Here is a 19,748-nt window from a genome sequence, read left to right on the forward strand (position 1 = left end):
TTCATCTATGCTCGCTCAATAATATATTATTAATATATATTTTTAGCAAAAACTGTATGTTACAAGGTTAGGGCTTCTTAGTGATTTTGGTTTTGCTTTTTTTCCTCCCATGCTGACTTGCCTTTGGGGTTCTACAGGGAAGAAAAGCTTTTGCAGACGAGTTGCTCCCAGGCTGCTGTTCACAAACACCTTTACACCAACTTGCTTGGCTGAGCTGATGGAGGCCAGGCACAATTTCCCCCCCCTTTCCTTTTAATTGATAGATTGTTCGGCTGCCAGTCCATTAAGGGACCAAAATTCACCAAGTAAATATAGTCAGGGGAAGAGCTATACCTCAGGTATTTAAAAGAAAGATAGCATATATTTCCAGTGAGATTCAGAGTTAATAATGCAATTTAATTGTTGATCGCTCTTTGGAGATAATTATAACTGATTCACCTCTGCCTTGCACTTGAAGCTGTCCTTTACACCTTCCTCAAGGTGGGATTAAGAGTATGGGATGGAGGTGTTAGTCCTTCCAGCCCACGCTTCCACCCCATCACAGCATGAGCACCTCACCAGGACCTGGAGAAGGGCTCCAACATCCTCATTTCACCATTCTGTGCTCTCCCATTGACAGCAATCTCCAAAACGTGTCAGATATAAGCAGTTTTGTGCCTGCAAAACATAGGCCTGATCCAAATTCCCACACTTTCCATTGGGTCTACGTCTGTACTGGTACAAAACTAACTATGGAAAGAGAGGAGTACCTAAATGTTTTGTTCAGTGTTGTTCACAGCATTTTATCTTTTAATGACCAACTTCTATTAGGTGCAAGAAAACTAACTGGAAGTAGAATAAGAAAAATCAACATAAAGGGCAGAATCAGCTGCTGATTTGCAGCCCTCGTGGGGTGAGGTACTGGGGCAGGAGTCTGCAAACAGGGCTGGCTTGGAGGAAACCACCCCATATACTGTTTACTGACCAAGGTCCTTAGCAGATAGTTAAACTTGGCTTCTTTGGCTGGTTAATTCTGCAAGCTACCCATTCTCCCTGTGCATTAGCAGCAGTTATCCAGGAAAAAAAGGGAATTATCTGTGATCTACCTGCAGGACACATGGCATTCCACTGCCTAGCCCACCACGTGTACTGGTATTTGCATGTGCAGCTCGTAACTGGGAGCCGAAATGCTCAATGACACTTTTGTATGAATGACACCATGGGAAAAAAAAATAAAATAAAATAAATTGTATCACATTGTATTCCCAGCCATTGAGGGCTCTTTTGTTTAGTTTGATAATATTACATGTTTAATAAAACACTGTTGAATTTTGATTGCATCTTGTGAGCACAGTCCTTTATCCTTTCGCCAGCTGGCTGATACAAAAGCTTATTTTCTTTTTAAAGACATTTTAATTCCCAATCTTCATCTCTCACTCCCCGGATGAGTGGGAGCTGGGGGCGTGGGCGAGGCACAAAGCCCAGCCTAACACTGACCCCCTTTGGCCGGGTGCTGGGGGGGTCAGCATGGGATGCCCCTGGGACAAAAGGGGGGGGCACACCGGGAACCAGACAGATGCAGGTGGGGGTGGGAAGGCGTTGGTTGGGTTATTTATGCCTCTGTATGAGTAACAATGAGCAGCCTCAATGCTCAGCTAATTATTTTGTTTCGCATCAGCACGAGAGCAAGAAGAAACACACGCTGTGCGTACGGCCCCAGCTTTTCCTTGGGCATTTTTTACCCTCCAGTGGAAGCGATCAACAAGTTCACCTTGCATTAGGGCTGCATCGATCAGAGCTGATTAAATCCCAAACCGTGAAAAATTTCATAAACTCTCCTTCATGATCAATTTAGGTGGAAAGTCCCCATTTCAGTGCTTCAAGATGCTGAGGCTGTTTCCAGGGGCCCCTTCAGCATCTGAGGAGCTGATGTCTAAGCCATGGATGCCTCACGTGCATCCAAGTGCCAGCACCTCCCTGAAGAAATCTCTATAACCAACCAGCAAATTTAATTGTACAGAGGCACAAGCCCTCAAACTCCACCAGCTACACCATAAAAGAAAGTCTCATTAATTCTGGTACCCTTTGGGGCTGGGCCAGTAGGGAATTATTATGTGCCTGCCCAAGCCCAGTCTTCTCAGATCAAGAGAGCTCAATAACATGGGTGGTATCAGGTCCCTAGGACCCATTTCCTAATCCAAAACCCAAAACTGTTGCAGAGCCTGCAAGCATGAGGAGACACTTCTCAGTTTAAGGACTTAAACAGTCTGTTACTCAAGTAACTTCTCCTTTCTCTCTCACCAAAATCCCAGCAAGCCAAACACACAGAAAGAGCTTCTAACAAATTCTCCAGAGATATGGGAAAAAACTGGTGAAACCAGGCCCTTCTCCACTTCCAGCTCTACTCCATCTCATCAGCCATGCATCCAAGGCCCACAACCAGCATTTCCTGAGCTAAGAAAACACAAGTTTTTCTTGCATTAACATAACAGTGTCTTTAAAAAATGTAGATTTGGAGGCAGAGATTATTTGTGGTGCTGTTGATATGTTGCTGCAATAGCAAAAGATGTACACAATATTTACACTGTATTTGACCACATAAAACATGTGGGACACAGATACAATTTTTCATTAGATGAAAGAGAGCCAGAGGGCTCATCATGCTGCCAGTGCTAGCGCTCCTGGTTTTCCCCCTTATTTTTTACCTTCAAGAACAAATACAGTTTTAAACCATCATTACTGTATTTGGAACAGTTAATATTTCATATCGTGACATCGCTGCTCAGAGGTAACAGGTTTAGTTGATTACTATTTGTTTATAGTGTTGGAGAAACCTGCAATCATAGAGAACATAAAAGGATTGCAATTAGATCTATTGGTTGAGAGCTGCACTTCCCTGACCCACTGTAAAGTGCTTAGCACTATCGAAGAGATAATGCCTACTTGCAGCTGGCACATCTGTACATAATAACATGGGCTGCATTGACACAGCCACTAAAGACTGCCACTACTCTCTTTAACTAGCAGCAGAAAACAGAGCATGCTTTTAAAGAGCTTATCAACAAAACCCCTTCCACATTCCGCCAGAATTGGCGCGCTCGCTGCTCCGAGCGGCTTTTCCCTCCCGCTCCTGGCTCTTCACAGGTTCCCGACAGAGACTTTGAACCAAAGGCCAGGGACACACCCAGGTTTAGCATCCTGGTGTCCTGTTTGAGGCAGGGGTGAATTCTGCCCTCCTGACTCCCTGTGAAGCATTTCCCCAGGAAGGGAAATCCAAGGGAGGCTTGCAGCAGGAATACCATAAGGAAAACCTGCTTTGCAAGTTTTGGGGTGGGCAAAGCAGGGCCTGACCCCACCTCTGCTAAAGTCACAGAGACTCCAGCTCCTGATAATTTTCATTTTAATGAAGACTCTGAAGCTATTGCTTTACCTCAGATGTGAGTGCAAATGCAACTCAAGCGTGTAAGACAGACTTCAGGACACACTTAAATATTTTCTCTGCTCGGGGCCTGAATTGGCTGAATTCCATGGGGGAGCATCACACATTTAGCACCAGTTAGTTCATCCAGCCCTGCTCCATTCACAGATTTGTTTTTAAATTGTTACTTCATTTTATGGCAGGCTTCTCAGCCTTCCCTTACTCTGTTTAGCATCCCACGGAAGACTATGCTTCTGGGACATAACTTTATTTATTCATTTCAAGGTCCAGTTGGATGGAGCTTTGAGCAAATACTCCTCAAGTGGCCACATCTGGTTCCTTCATTCCCAGAGCACCAAGGAAGCAGACATTTGAACCAACTGCAAGGTGATCCACGCAAAACTGATATAAAAAGCTTCATAATATAAAAGGAAAAGTTCAATAAAACCTGAGGAGTTCATCACCTTGTGCCAAGATCAAGGGTAGTGGCGTGACACACTGAAAAAAGGGATTATACAACTATATGGCTGAAGAGAAGATTCCATCTCCTCTTATGACAGAAGTAAAGGGCTCCCACTGCAAGGAAAATTCCAAATTTTTCTGAGAATTTGAGTTGTAGTAGGGAAAAAAAGAAAAAAATGTTTGGATTTGACCTCCTCAAAATACTGGCTGAGATATGGTCAACGCCTTCCATTTTGATCCAATTTAAGGTGGGGTTTTTTCCCAGTTTACTAAACTAAATTTATTTGTTACAATGTAACTTACAGATAGCAAAAATATTTTTACTTTTATTGTATTGTTATTTTTATTAGTTGGCTGTGACTATTTTGTTATGACTGAAAGACTCCAAAGCTGTGGGAAATTATACTTTAAGGTTATAATAACCAACAAATCCTCCTGTGGTGTAAGTGAGAACAGATCCAGGTCCTTTTTCTCTGGAATAAGAGACACAGCAAGTACACCAGAGCTACTTTAGGACTATGGGCTACATCATGTTCCATGCTCGACCACGTTGGAAGCTGGAAAACTTTCTTGTTGGCATCTTGGTGATGCTTTGAAATGGAATTCCCAGCTCTCTCTAATCCATCCCATTTTCAGATTCCAGGAGTGTTGAAGGAAACAACAAACATCATTTTTAGAGACTGGATTGTGCCAGGTCTCACAGTTTAAATGTAAGGTCTGGAAATTTGATGCTTTTCTTAAAAGTCACAGCTTGTGCAGGGAGTCCTGTGACTATAAAAAACACTAAATTTTTAATTGTACTTGTTGCTCATTCTTTTCATTCCACTCATTCTTTTCAGGACTGAAAGGAAAATCTGGACAATAAATCCTAGAAAGGCCAACACACAAAACTGATACAATAAAATAATCCAATTTTGCTAGTTTCTCACTGGGGACAGCCCCACCAGACTCATTCTGGCCCAACCTGGCCCTTGGTGAGACTGAAGCAGACAAGACCTAAAGTTTTATGGTTTGCACGAGAACACGGCTGGGGCTTTTTTGCTTTGCCTCTCACCTGTGCCACCCCAACACACCAAGAGCAGCCAGGGCCATTATTGAGCAGATCATTTGCATTCCTTCCTCTGCCTCCCCTTATCTCTCTGCTGTATAAGAGTGCATGTGGGATCCTGTCATACAGAACGTGTTGTTAGGATGCAAACACCAGCTTGATTGCAGCACAGAAAAACCACTCCCCACCAGAGGAAGGAATCGCTGCAGAAATCGTTGGGTCTGGGTTTGTTTATGTTGCAGCACTCCAATAAGTGGAGCAGCTGAGTGTTTATCCTACTGCAAGGAAATTCGTGTTGGTATTTGTAATAAATGGTTTTAGACTTGAAGGGATAAAAACAATTTTAAAATCTCTGGCAGAAAGGAAGGGAGAAATGGGAAAATTATCTCAGCAAAGTTTTTCTGTACGCTTTTGCATTTTCTTCTCCTGGGAATCCCCAGCCATGGCTGCACCTTCAGCAGGCACCCCATTCCCAGAGTGGTCCCAGGCTCATCCACCACCTCAACAAATCCCAAAAGGACGAGGAAGGAAGGCAAACACATGGCAGGAGCCACAAAGTCCACTGAAATCCCACATATCCCATTTCTGTGCTGTTCCAGGTCCCAAGGATAAGTCCTCTATAAATTGCAGAGATAAATTCCCATTCACAGGTACATAAGCAAAAATCCCACCTAATTTCAAGCCATTTGCACTGTTCGTGCATGTCTGAAAATGAGTCTTTGCTCAATAGCATGCTTGGCGGGTTTCAAGAAATAAGGGAAAAAGTCACATTTCTAATACATTTGAAGCACATCAGCTCTGGTTACACAATATCATAAGCATCCAAACCCTTGAGCCTGCATGGCTTTGTACCTGGGAGTTTGAAAAATGCAGCCTGAATGCCTGACATGGGCATTTGGCATTTCTTGTGAGGATGAATTGCTTCAAAATTGGCTACCTAAGGTCTAAGCAATGAGACATGGTAATGATGCTGAAATGACGGTGGAAGGAGGGAATCTGTTGATGGCACTGGAGTGGGAACAATATTATTATTCTCATTGTTTCGATATCACCAGCACGTTATCCACAAAATAATGGAATATAATGAAGCGATTTATCCTCTGCAGACACATATTTTATAAAGGCTCAGAAAGAAAGGACAGATTTCTAAATTGCCTTGGCTATTCAAATTTAGACCAACACAAAACATACTAGAAATGACAGGAATTTTTACCCACTTTGAGAAGACAGTGAGGATGCTCAGAGACCCCATGGAAGGATTCAAGCCTTTCCCTTGTTAATTCCACTGAAGAGTTGACTTCTTCACAATATACACGAGATTCTTTTGGACAAAACACCTGATTGTTCTTCCTCTTAAATCATGGAAACATGGATTTTACTGTGAATGCATAACCAATGGATACAAAACTCACTCAAACTTGCCATCTGAGAGAGTGACTCTGCACGCTGTCCTCCACTATGTGATATTTTAGCCCCAAATTCTGCACCACCTGTACTGCACTCGGCCCCTCATCCAACACTATTTTTACCTGCCAAAGAATTTTTTTAATTCAAGCCAGCACTGATGTCTGCTACAGCTGTGGGACCTCACTTTGCTGTTGAAGGAAGGATTACTGAAGGATGGATTTACTGGCTTTGTCCAATGGGACCTCAGCTGGGAGGAATCTCCTCTATGAAATCGAAACCACAGGTTGCAAATGCCTCTGGGCAAGCCATGCCTGGTTTGCAAAGAGCCCTTGTGTTTCTTCAGCATGCCAAAGGGATAAAACCCAGCCTAAGGAGCACATTACCTTGCAGAAGAAAGCAGTAGGCAGGCATTTTGAAAAGCACGTGCATGCATACTGTAGAGAGATGGTATCATCAGGTTATAGATTCCCTAATTCATAGAGTATCAAAGATCAATTAATTACTTAAAAGGCAGCTATTTGCTGCCATTCTGATGGAGTTTCCCATCTCAGATTTTATTCACTGGTTTTCAGAAATCTATAAACTTCTTTCCCTTTTTCTTTCTTTTTTTTTTTTTTTTTAAGTGGTAGGAGATATTCATTTAAATAAAAGAGGAGCCATGACTTTTTTCCATTGGTAATCTGGTCCATGTGTTCCCCGCAACTGAGCGTTTTCCGAAGGGCCTGACTGTCTGGGTTAATTGTTTAATGCTTTTAGTTAGAATTAAACTTTGCACCTGCTCTGACAGTGATAAATTAAATGTGCTCCTTTTCCAATACTGTTGCCCTCTTTAAGTAGAGACCAAGAAGTGTATCTCCCTTCTTTCCCAGCGTTTGAGGAATCTGTGCTACACTTGAGTGTAAACCAGTATAATTTGTCACTAGAGCTAGCGCCAATTAAATTGATTGCGTTGGACTGAACTTTAGGACCTCTAATGCAAGCACTAAGGGAAAAATGGGCTTTTTTTCTGCCCATTTCCCCATGTGGCACTTAGACATAGCTCAACAGTGGAAGGCTTTCAAGGTTCAAAAGGGTTTTATTTTCAAAAGAAATGGGCATTGATCAGTTGCATTTAAAGGCAAAGATAATTCCAGAGCTTGAAGGCTGGATTTGTGTTTAAGGTCTAAATCTCTTTCTTTAACCTTGGGGGGCCAGTATAACATAAAAGCCACAAAGAGATTAAGATTACAAAGGGTTTGCAAGTGTAAATGATGCAGTGGTATTCTTCAAACACAACGCAGGCCGGCTTCACCACCACGGCCAGGGTCAGCATTTGATCTGTTGATTTTACACCTGTAAAAACAACTCGTGTTTATTTGTCACTTCGGCGTTATCTTGGCAAATGTTTGGGCGAGAGCGCTCTGGCGCTGAACTTGCTCGCGCCGGGGAGTTCAAGCTCTCCTGCTTAAAGCTGATTGAAAAGTAAACACTCTAAAGGTCATCCTGGCAGAGACAATACAAAAAGCCTTTTTCTTTGTCAGTGTAACGCAGCCCGCGTGAAGGGTCGGAGCAGGACGTGCTGCTGTAGTCTTAAGTCAAGGCGTAGGGTTTGAATGCCTGGGGAGTTCACTGCAGGGCGGGCAAGGCACTCGTTCATTCATTATGCAGCCTGCATCGGCCGCCTGTGCTGGCTGTAAATGCACCAAGGAATCACTCTTTGTACCTCCAACTCTGCGGAGAATTCCCCCACTCGAAGCCCTAAGGCATCCCAGACTGGGAGAGGCATCCTCATAGGTCAAGGCTGTAATGGCAGTGACCAAGGAGGAGCTCTCCTTGGCTGGTCCAACAGCAGACATATCAGAAAGTACCATTTTTTAGCCATTCAGAGGCAGGCACTTATTCACATCCCCTTTTAAAAGGGGGCTGGCCAATAGTCCATGAAGGCTTACCAGAACCTTTTAGTCTGGGGCCACAATCGTTTTCCAACAGCCTGTGTCAGGTCTGTTGACTACATGAGGCTTCCTCGCTTGTAAAGTCCCAGACACACTGAAGGGAAGCCCATGCCTCCCCAGAACTCTCTTCTTTGCTCACAGAGGAAGAAAGAAGTACCAAAGTCACCTCTGTGTGCCTGGGATTGTAATTCTGCGGCATGAAAGGAACAAGTGTCAAAGAAAATAATTGCTAAGATGGAGTTGGACAAGCCAGGGACCACAGGGCAGATTTATGCAGCATCATGTTAGACAAAGAAACTGTCCAGTATTTTAAGATGGTTTTTAGATGATGTTTAAGGTCCCTTCCAACCCAAACTACTCTGTACTCTTCTGATTGGCACTACATGAATTTGCACATAAATACTTCCATGGAAAGGATATTTAAAGTGATTCTATGTGTATATAAATGGTTGCACAAGTGCACACATCAGCAGGTGCACAGGGGGTGAATAACTGGCATCACTTCTTTATGGACACTCACCAGACCACCCCATTCCCATCCTGATCCTTTGATTGAAAGACAATGGTATCTTTGCTTCCCAAATTTAAGTGAAGTTCAGACACAGCCCCATCCTGACCTTCATGGCTGGCAACAGGCACAAACAGCCGCCCACACGTGTAGGCTGTGCACAGCTCCCCAGCACAGCATTACCTGCAGCTCACAGCAGGAACCGACATGAAAATTAACAATCCCTAATCAGAACTCATCAGCCAAGCACAGGCACCCACTGCTGGGTGCAGGTGCCCACAGGCACGTTCATGTGGGGACAGTGGATGTATCTCCACAGATGTATGAGGATGTATAGACCAGATGCCACTTGCTCTGGTGTCTGATCTGACTGTGAAGCATTTCTGTTAGCACCTGATACCTGAAAAGAGAAATAAGAAGCGACTATTTCAAAGTCACCAGGTGGGTTTTTTTCCCTTTTTTCCTTTCTTTTTTTTTTTTTTTTTTTTTTTGAGACACTTGTTTCAAACTGTGCGAAAGAAAGTAAATGTTGAAGCAAGATAAACTGCACTTGAAGCCCACTCACACAAGACAACTCCTCAGCTCACCTCATACTGAAGCTATACAGTGTAGCCAAACTAGAAATCAAGTAGAAGCCATGCCTGGGAGCTCCAGCTGCTGAATTTACCAGCTAGAAAGAGTGCACTGTGGCTGACCAACACAGTTGTGCTCCTTGGGAAAGGGAGCAAAGGAAGGGCACAAAGGCCAGTATCATTCCTCAGGCTGGAAATTTAAGACACATGCAAAGCCGATTGCAGTTTTGTTGCTATTTTCAAAAGTACAAGTTGTTTCAACAGAAGCCTAATCTGTGTATGTCTGGAATAGGAATGAATGGATTAGCCTTTCAAACCCTCCAAGATCAGGTCAAGATCATCCAAGCGAACCACAGCTACAGCAAAGTTGAATTCTGCATCCAGCAACTTGTATCACAAACACAACAGTGCTTACTGTAAAAAGTGCCCAACCTCCCTGTGCTGCTTTGAGGAGCCTTTTGAGGATGACTAAGAAAGGAAAAGATTAGTAAACAGTGATGTGTGTACCCAGATACACACCAGGCATTAGTCATCCAGCGCATTACCTGCACCGACTGGCCAGGGACGCCTCCAGCCATTGTTTGAAAGTCCTCTCCTGATTACAGCCCAACAATGGCATTGTTTGGGTGGAACTGCAGGTATTCATGTTGGGCATTCAGCTTTTCCACTGTTCCTTGATTGGTTCTTTTCAACTGAGTCCCATTAAATTAAAGTTCCTTCGCTGAGCATATCAAAGTAACACCTGAGAATTTTTCATAAGCATTACTTGACCCAGCTGGTGCATTTTCATGTTTGAAAATGATTTTCACTCACAATGGGGATGGTTTCTTCTATTGTCAGGAAGTTGCTTTTGTTTCGTTTGATGTCACTAACCAGCCCAAACCTCAAGTGCCGTTATGATATTAGGCTGAGGTTCTCCAGATCGTGCATTTCTTTGGAGGGGTTATTGTGAAAAACAGCCCTAATCTGAGTCAGGCAGAGAGAACGCGAATCCGGGTCACCTTCTGCTCAAATGAGTCCCCAGATCATCGAGCAGGGAAAGCCAGAGCTGCAATATACCCCAAAATCAGCAGAAAACAGATTTCCCATCAGAGCCTCTTCCTCCAGAGGTTCAGTGACAGGTGAGAAGCATTTCTGTACTTAAAAATACAATTTATATTTTTGACTGAAAGAGAAAGGTCATTGCAAATTGTAAAGGAGCTGGAGGGAAAGTTTCCTAGTGCATGAGAAAAAAGTTTTCTGTGGATGAAAGTGGTAAAGTCACTAAAGCCTGTGGAACACAATCAGCTCTAGAATTTGGGGCTGCTCATGTTCCTCAGCTTGGGGGCAAAATACATTGCTTTCTGGATATGTTTATAAGACAACAGTGCTTCTGAAATCGTGTAAAGGTCTGGCTCCTTATCCACAAGCAGGCAAAACATCAACCACTTTGGGAAATTCATTACCCATTGCCCTGGGCAATCACCTCCCCGTCCCCACCACCACCTCCTGCTGTTTTCCTCCTAATGTAAACAACCCCCCAAGCCCCTCTGTCTTTCCCTACTTGACTAAATCCAGCCTCATCCCACACATTTTCCTGCAGCAAACCATTCATTTTGACATATATCCATCCTAAATCCTGTAATTCTTCCATGAGGAAGAAATTAGCCTACAGCACATTTCCATCACTTGTGGCTCAATCATGACAGACCCCATCTCTCTCTCTCTCACACTGCATTCCCTCTTCCACAGTCCCATGGATCCTGGATCTCCAAAAGCCTGCCCCAAAACATTTCAGATTCACCCAATAGCACAAAATCAAGAGGCAGCAGAGAACACACAAGTGATCTTCATTCCCTTCAAGGATGTGTCCAATAACCCTTAATATCTAGTACATATTTAAGCAAATCACATTAGAGGCACTGGAGAGATTTACACCAGTTTTGGTGGTTTTTGTTTCTTTTTTGTTTCTTTTCCTAGTAGAATTAGCAATGGGAAAAAATTCACCTTCATCCTCGGTTATGCTCCTTTGATAAAGAGGCTTTCATGAGAACATAATTGCTGATATATGAATTAAGTGGCAAATGCTCTAAAACCCACGAAAAAATTGGAATCCTAACATTTAAAAAAAAAAACTCTGGCCCGTGTTCTGCATAAAAAAACCACATTTTGAAATACTAACAACAGACGTGAGCAAAGCTGGTGACACCCCGCAAATACCTCCCAGAATGTTCACTGAAATTTTGTTTTGTCAGTTTGGGCTGACTTTGTGTCTCCCTTGTTGTTTCCCTTGGCTATCCCAATGCAAGAAGGTACCATCAGGGATTGCTCCAAAAAAAGAGAAAATTTCAAGAAAATGTGAGGGGTACTCCCAGAAACTTAATTTTCCATGCTTTAGTTTCCATTTTGGCCATTAAAAGCAGTCTGAAAGTGTTCTTTTCCTCCAACCAAACAGGAAAATGCCACATGCTCCATCCTAAGGCAAACCTGCATTTTGCTTTGACTACATGTGCAAACCTGATCTATTTATTAATTCAGCAACAGAGCTAATTGAGAAATCATTTCAAATAAGTAACTCATCTGACACAAAGGTTGTATTCCTGCTAATAACTGTAGACAGAAAAGAGGCAAAGCAGGACCACAACACGATGATGAGCTCTTGATCTCTAGCAGGGAAAGGCAGCAACCCTGGAGCCCAGGGGGCATCTTCCAGGCCCAGCCACGGCTCCAGACAAGGAGCAGGACACCAGCATGGCAGCAGTGCCCACCATCAGTCCCTCACACAGGGAGCTGTTAATATAGAAAATTGGTTAATATGGAAAAATGGAAGGGAAGGAACGACATCCACGTCTCAGAAGGTGTCCATGGCATGCTGAGGAAGGCAGATGATACCAGAGCTAAGATCCGCTTCAATTTCCTCTATTTCAGCGTAGAGCCTCGGCCAGGAGGATCCACACTTCTCTTCCATCTAACTGGTGATCATCTATTGCTCTCCACCCCACCATCCTACATCTGCTCTGTTTTTAACAGAATAAGCTACTATTAGAGCCAAGTCTGGAGAGAGGGACCCCTACACCCCAGGAAAAATGATGGGTAGAAAGAAACATCCACTGAGAGGCATTTTTGAACCTCCACGCAAAATGACAGGCTTTGTTTAACCCAAATCTCGGTCCATGCTGTGGCACATCATTCCACATGGCATTCCTGCTTGGAAAGAGTAACCTGAGCAAAGCCACAGCTAATGCAAAACCTCTGCCTGTCTTGGGGCAAGTGAGCAGTTGACTGAGATTTCTCCTGCTGTCTTTGCCTTGATTGCAAGTAAGAGACATGGTAAGAAAAGTGATTATGCTTAAATTCAAGTGGCTGAACTTGTTGGTGGGGTGGGGTGGGGTTTTTTTTTCCCCCCCTACTCTCCTCCTTTTTAAAAAGACATCCCTTAGACAGCTGAGCTAATAGAGTCCAACATCTTTGATGATAGTGATGCTAACACTAGAAACAAATTATAGTGTTCAGAAAGTTTGAAAGACTGAAAAGAAATGCAGAATGTGTAACACCAAATTTGCCTGTCAAGTACTTTTTTTTTTTTCCTTATTACTGCTTGTTTCATTTTATTTTTATTCTTAAAACTGATGTTTCTGCAGCTATCTGCCTCCCCATTGGAAATTCCAGGCTTGGAGAATACTGATTTGCAACTTCAATCACCACCTGACAAATACAGTCCCCACTAAGTGAGAGCTGATTCATAACAGGTATTTCAAATTTTCAGAAGTCACAACATATCACCCTAAAGTGAAGCATTTCATTCACAGGACACACTCTTCTGTAACCAGAAAATACTTTTAATTTTAATTTTTTATTTTTTAATTAATTTTACTTTTAATTTTATGTTTAAAGAGCATAAAGCCAACTTCATATTTTGACTGCAAGTAGCCATGTGCTTACACTGCCAGCACCCCTCGGCTGAGCTGCTCAGGATTCAGCAGAAATTCCCTTAAACCAAACCAGCTGAGAGTCTGGCTGAACATTTGGACATAACTCTGGCTCTCTACATTTGTTTTCTGCATTATTTCCTCAGAAAAAACAAACCCAAAACCAGGCAGGTCCAAGCTTTGCTGCACCAGATGACCAGTTACAAGCTGCCTTCTCACCTTGAAGATGGAGTGAAAGAACACCCGACCTCAGCAGGTGTAAGTAACCAGATAATGTGTGCCCAGATAATAAAAGCAGGCTGAGATCCAGGAGTTATGGATGCTCCATGCTGGCTTTTCCTTTGTGCAAAAGGACTGCACAAAAATGTGCACCTTGGCAAAGATGCCACCAAAAAGAAGAAAGAAACGCTGTGGGACACGTGTTCATCGTGCCCAGAGGTAGGACAGAGGTTGTCCCACAAAGCTCCACTGTTCTTAGAAGAAGTAACATTGCCATGAATGGTGGAAGGTGGAAATAGATGATCTTTAAGGTCCCCTCTAACCCAAACCATGCTAGGATTCTATACTGCTTTTTCTAGGTTTGAATCAGCAGAAACGCTCTTTTTGCATTGAAGAAGTTTTATAGTAAAAGCTGGAAAGTTTATGTCGTCTTGGTTTCATTTCACTGATATTCTTGAGTGTTTAACACAGATCTGCCCTCCAAAAATGTGCTGGAAACAGTGCATAAATGAGAATTTCTGAGAAAAGGCATAAATGAGAATTGGCTGAGCCTTTCTAAATGTAGCCACGAATGACATCCAATTTAACAAAATGGTACAGAGAGAATCAGGTGATCTCCTGGTTTTCCACAGCTCTACAAAAGTCTTCTTCAGTTCTCTGGTTTCTCACATCCTAAATTTCACATAGGCTCTCGAGTTCAAAAACAGAGCATAACTCAGCCCAAACAAGAACACTTCCACCTGACTCTCTAACTCAGGCCAGATTAGCTCAAAACTCAGCCCAGGCTCATCAAAAGCTTTGCAAAACCTCGGGGAACTTGGGCTGAGTTGGGGTGTGTAATGGGTTTCAGCTGCAATGACTTTCACCCCGTTTGGGGTTTGCTCACTGAAGTTTTCCCACAGTCCCCATTAGGGCTCAGATGGGAACTGCTGCTCTCCACCCACCTCTCTTATCTCTGCATCTCACAACTAATATTATTAAGCTGATGCATGTGCTTTGCTCTTCAGCCATGGGAAACAATCCTCCTCCTGTCCCTTTGATTTTCGTATTGAACATGAGAACATGCACCTAAATTGGAGGGTTGCAGCATATTTTATTTCATTGACCTCAACAGGACTGTCTCATGGGTAACAAAGGATAATTTTAGACCACACAGAACACTGAAGTTTTTTGTAGGTTGAGTTAATTTGATGTTTGATATTCACATTTAGCCTAAAGGTGCCTGGAACTTGGTAAGCTCACAGCAGTCACAGTAAGAGTTGGTTTCACCTTTGGATCCTGGGTCTCTACACTCCCTTAAGCACCTTTTTAAGGATAACCATGCTTTGTGAGATTATGTTCTATCTCATCTCTACCTCCCTCAGGGTGGGTGGTGCCACAGAGCCACAGAGAGAAATTAAGCCTGAGCAGAGCTGGCAGGAGTTCCCAATTTTGGTTCTGGTAGCCAGGCCAGTCCATTTGATGCTGCTCAGGTGGCTTGGTGCAGCCATTTGGCACAGAGACTCCATGGGATTACCAAGGTGTCCTCCGTGCCCATGTTCTTCATGGTTACCAGCACAAAATTTAACCCAGCACACACTGTCACACCAAAAGTAACACCAGCAGATGGGTGCAACTGAAATCCCCTGCCCAGTAATGAAATATACCCAATTTTGGGGGTGTACAAGACCACTCAGCCTTCCTTCCCTCCCTGGACCGACATTTTGTTAGCAACAGATACCAAAAGCAGCAAAAACTTACTTGGGTTGCTACTTATTCAAAAAAAAGCGTCCAGAAAAGCAAATTAGGAATATGGGGAAGGTTGCACAACAGGAATGGAAAAAGAACAGATTCAAGTCAAACCACAATCCAATAAAGAATTACCCACTTCAGCAAATGATGTTGACTTCACTAATTGCTAAAAACCCTCAAGTAATAATTCTTCCTGATGCTATTTTTTAAATTTGGTGGTGATTGCTCTGGGAATGGTTACACTTTTACTGAGATCAACATTCAAAAATCATCTTGGGTCTCTGCTGCAACATGCAACAGGCATCTCCAGCCCTTCTGGCTCCCAAAAGGCCACGGGGTTCTGTCCATGCCTTTGCTTTGGACCACAGATCTAAAGGGTCTAAAACATTCTAAAGGGCCCTAAAGGACCCAAAGACACCCCACAACCCAGCAGGCTCTTTCCAGCTCTGGCATCCACATCCCCAAGGTCCTCTGGGCAGAGAAGTCCAGTCCTGTGGTCCTCACAGGTCAAGTGAAATTTAAAGACAACACTTTATCCTCCCACAGGACATCATGTGAGACTTCTACAGAGCTTAAGAGACACAACATTACCCAGGATAATCAGTTTTGAGAGTCTGAATCAAAGCCTAGTGTTCATCTTTCTATTCTCTGAGTTGCAATCAAGCTATAAAATGGGGAATAAAATTCTTTTCACAGGAAAACTGAGCTTGTCTTCCTAGTAGTTCCCAGACTTTTAGGATGACATTATTCTTCCTCATAGGAAAAGGAACAGCTTATCCTTGTCACTTTTCTGCAAGAGATTTTCCACTTTAAAAAAATGCCACAGACTATCATGGGACTTGCTTGGGAATTTGAAATCAAACCAATTTTTCCAGTACAAAAAAGATGGTTCTGTAAAACCAAAATTATCCAGGAGAAAGTATTGATTTATTTTTTTTTTCTGGGAATATTCACATTACTACCAGGAAACAACAGTTATTTTCTTCTGTGCCTGTTCAAAGTTAATCAGAAATATTCAGATGGTCAAAATGACCCTGAAAGGCTCCATATTTCCAGTGCCTTTCCCATGGCAGGGCTTGTCTTGCTCCAAGCTGTATCCCAGACTCCACACCATGGATGTCACCATACAGCACCATTCTCTGAGCAGTGTCTGGGGTCAATCAGAGTGAATATAAAAATGCCAGCATGAATTGCTTCTTTTTTTAAGTTGTTGGGGTTTTTTTTGTTGTTGATATGTTTGTTTGTTTTTAACTTATTATTAAATTCAAATTTGCATCATTTCTTCTAGAACAAAAAGTGTTGAACCTGTAAAATTTTCATTTCCATTTCTGTGAGGTGGCCATTCCCATTTTTGTTCAACCAAGTCTTTAGTTTTTTGGGGGTTTTTTTCCCCCTATTTTTTTTTTCTTACTTTCTAAATTCCCATTTTATCAGCCCTTTATTTTTGATGATGCTCCTGAAGGTGAGTAGATCAATCCCACAGATTCAGGTTAGGCTGGAGGACAGATGTGGGATGCCTGCATCTCCCTCCTACCTTTGCTCACTTTTTGGGCTGTTTGCACTCAGGGGATCACAGTACTTAAGTTTGGCTGTACTTAACTAGGCACAAGAAATATAAAAATGTTCAAACAAAAGGGCTGGAGACAGCAAAAAACAAACTCATGCATGGTTCCTGCAGTGCAGAAACTCTAAATATTTCTGGCAGAATCCAGCTATTTATGCTTATCCTCTACTTTACTTGTTTTCACTTTTGTTCAGTAAAGTAGAGCCCAGACTAAATACAGGAACAATTAGACCTGGAAAATATTTAAACTATTTATTTATCTGCTATTTGGCCAACCTGAATGTTTAACATCAGATATTTTTAGCTGGAAACTCTTTTTTTTTCTTCCCTCCCTTGCACATCCCACGCATTTTAGTGGTGAAGTTCCAGGGGTCCATGGTCTTTTTCTGGAGGAGGGAGACTGACACTTAATACTGGGGCAGGTTGAAGCACTGGTAACTCCTCAGTACAAATGCAAGTCAGAAGCAGCAGAAGCTGGGTTTTAGTGTGATATATAAATAAATACATTAAATAACATATATAAAATTACAGCCAAACAAGTCAGGTCACTCCCTCTGATGTCACTGCACTCGAGACCATTTCTTGGGAAATTTAGCTGTGCTTTTAGGATTTCTAAAATAGCCTGAAGTTCTGGATGTTGCAGCAGGATTTTAAGAGAGGCCCAGGATTTAGCACTCTATTGGAAATCAGGTGGGAGTTCCCAGTGGAAGTTCTCAATGCCCTTGGCTTGGAGCCACCCACAGCATGGGGCCAGGATGCCCAGGGAGATATTTCTGGAAAAACACCAGCAGTTCATAGAATAGCTCTCCCTCTGGACCTGCCTGTGGCCCCAGAGCCGCTGGAAGAGACTGTGGCACAAATGTGGGAGCACATCCAAGATTTCTCCAGCCAGGCCCCCTCCCTCTGCAGGCACAGAAGGGAACATGTTGTTGAACACATTAAAACGAAAAAGGAAAAAAAAAATTTGCTAAAAGCACAAATGGTTTTAAAGCTGTATAAATGTGAAATTAAATGTTCATTCCATGTTAAGCTTCCTAGACTTAAGGATAAAGTCCCTTAAACTGAGCAAACCCACCTGTCAAACCAGCTCACTGGGAGCCCTATCTGCCTGTAATGTCTCAGGTTGTCTGGCTACCTCAGACCTGCACCAAAAAGCCTTCCTAAAAACTCCCCAAGAGCTTCAAAACCTCCAGGGTTTGCAGTCCTGACAGAACTTTGCAAATGCAACTTGAAATTAAAGGTTGAATATAACATGGGAGCTGACCTGCTCAGACCTTTTTTTTTTTTTTTCCCCCTTTCTCCTTTCCTTTTTTCCTTTGCTTCTTAAAAAACAAACATTAAGACACTATTTTAAATTACCCACAAGTCAAATTGAACTCAGCCCTGGATTGTGGCCTAGGATTTTTCCGGATGGACAAAAATTATCACTGCACTGAAGTCAAGTAAACCTATCACTTCTTCAGGCATCTAAGAAAATAATCAGCTGTCAACAAACAAAAAGAGCTTCTTCAACAACTGATGGGAGCTTGTGCTCAGAAGTTCATCCAAGTCTTTATACAACTTTTGCTTCCTGGAGAAAATTGTTATTTCTGGAGAAATAACACAAAACTGACTCTTCTTGCCCATTCCTACCTTCCCCTGCCCTTTTCCTCCCCGCTCTGTTCAGCGCTGCCAAACCCTGCACCAGCGTTTGCTCTGGCTTTGAAGGGATGAGAAAGGGTTTTTAAGCAACAGAGACACTCCTGGGTAAATTCTCCCTTGGGAAATAAAATCCATGAGAAGCCACTCCACGTCAGACGTGGTTTATGTGCCGCACGTGGAGCCGGGCTGGAGCCCAGGTCTGCGTGGCTCTGCCTGCGCAAAGCCAGCCCAGGTAAAATCAATAGGGGAAAGGGAAAAAAGAAAGAGAATTATAGCAGATTCTGCTTCTAGTCAAACTCAGATGGATTTTAAAAAAATTAAATAAAATCCCTCAATTGAATAGATTTTGGGGCCAAGACCAGATGCTCATAAAACTTCGATAAAGACAGGATGAAATATGCGTGTGGGGGCTGGTTTGGTAACGCTTCCTTCACATTCACCCACTCCCTTCCTCTGCTGCCTCTTCCCAAACCAAAACATCCAAGTGGAGCTTTTCCACCCAGGGCAGGATTCTGCCATCCTCCCACCCCTGTTTTCTTTATTTTTTTAAACATTTTGAGAAGCCTGGACCCAAGCTGGTCTCACCAAGCCCTATGCCAAGGGTCTTCTCAGGAGCACTCTCTGATAAGTAAAGCCTTGATGAACAGCAAACACCACCCACACACAGAAAGCAAGGGGGAGCTGGCAGTGTTGGTCCAAGAGCAAAATTTTTCCATAACAAACATTCCTAGGGATATTTCTTCAATTTACTGGCTTCCAGACTGCAGCATCTCCTTTCACAGCTCCTGTTCTGCTCCACACACAGATAATTAAGGTTCTGAGTGTCCCTTCTGCATCCCAGAATGCCATGGCCACAGGAGGAATGATGTGTAATTTGGAAAGCTGTAATTTTTTCCACTGATTCAGCAGCACCACAATCCCAGAGGCTTGGTGGGGAGCACAATGTCCAGCCCAGAGCAGTGCAGGTCTCCCTGCTGCCACGGGCATCTCTCCCGTGCTGGTTGGCACTGGAAGGGATGTGTAACACCAGCCTGAGGGAGTTTGGGTCCCCTGCTTTGAGTGGCTTTTTGCCGAGGTTTTCCCCCAAAACCTGGCCCAGGAGCTCCAGTCAGCACACTCTGGGTTAGCTCAGAAAGATCATCCTGGCTCTAGAGTTACATGAGCAACTGAGTTCAGACAGCAACATGAATTTTCCCCCTCTATCCTCCAGACAAAGTAAAATCCAGACATGGGAAACTGGGAAATGCCTGCCCTTCAGCACAGCACCTGCCTTTCCTCTTTCCATGGTTCAGATGTATGGCTTTTGCTTTTAGATTTTGCAGTTTTGACAGTTAAAAATGCTTCTATCAATCAGGAGCAA

The sequence above is a fragment of the Pseudopodoces humilis genome, chromosome 3, assembly GCF_049639895.1.
Source record: "Pseudopodoces humilis isolate 2021_Gansu_Grassland_sample_001 chromosome 3, ASM4963989v1, whole genome shotgun sequence".
Taxonomy (NCBI): Eukaryota; Metazoa; Chordata; class Aves; order Passeriformes; family Paridae; genus Pseudopodoces; species Pseudopodoces humilis.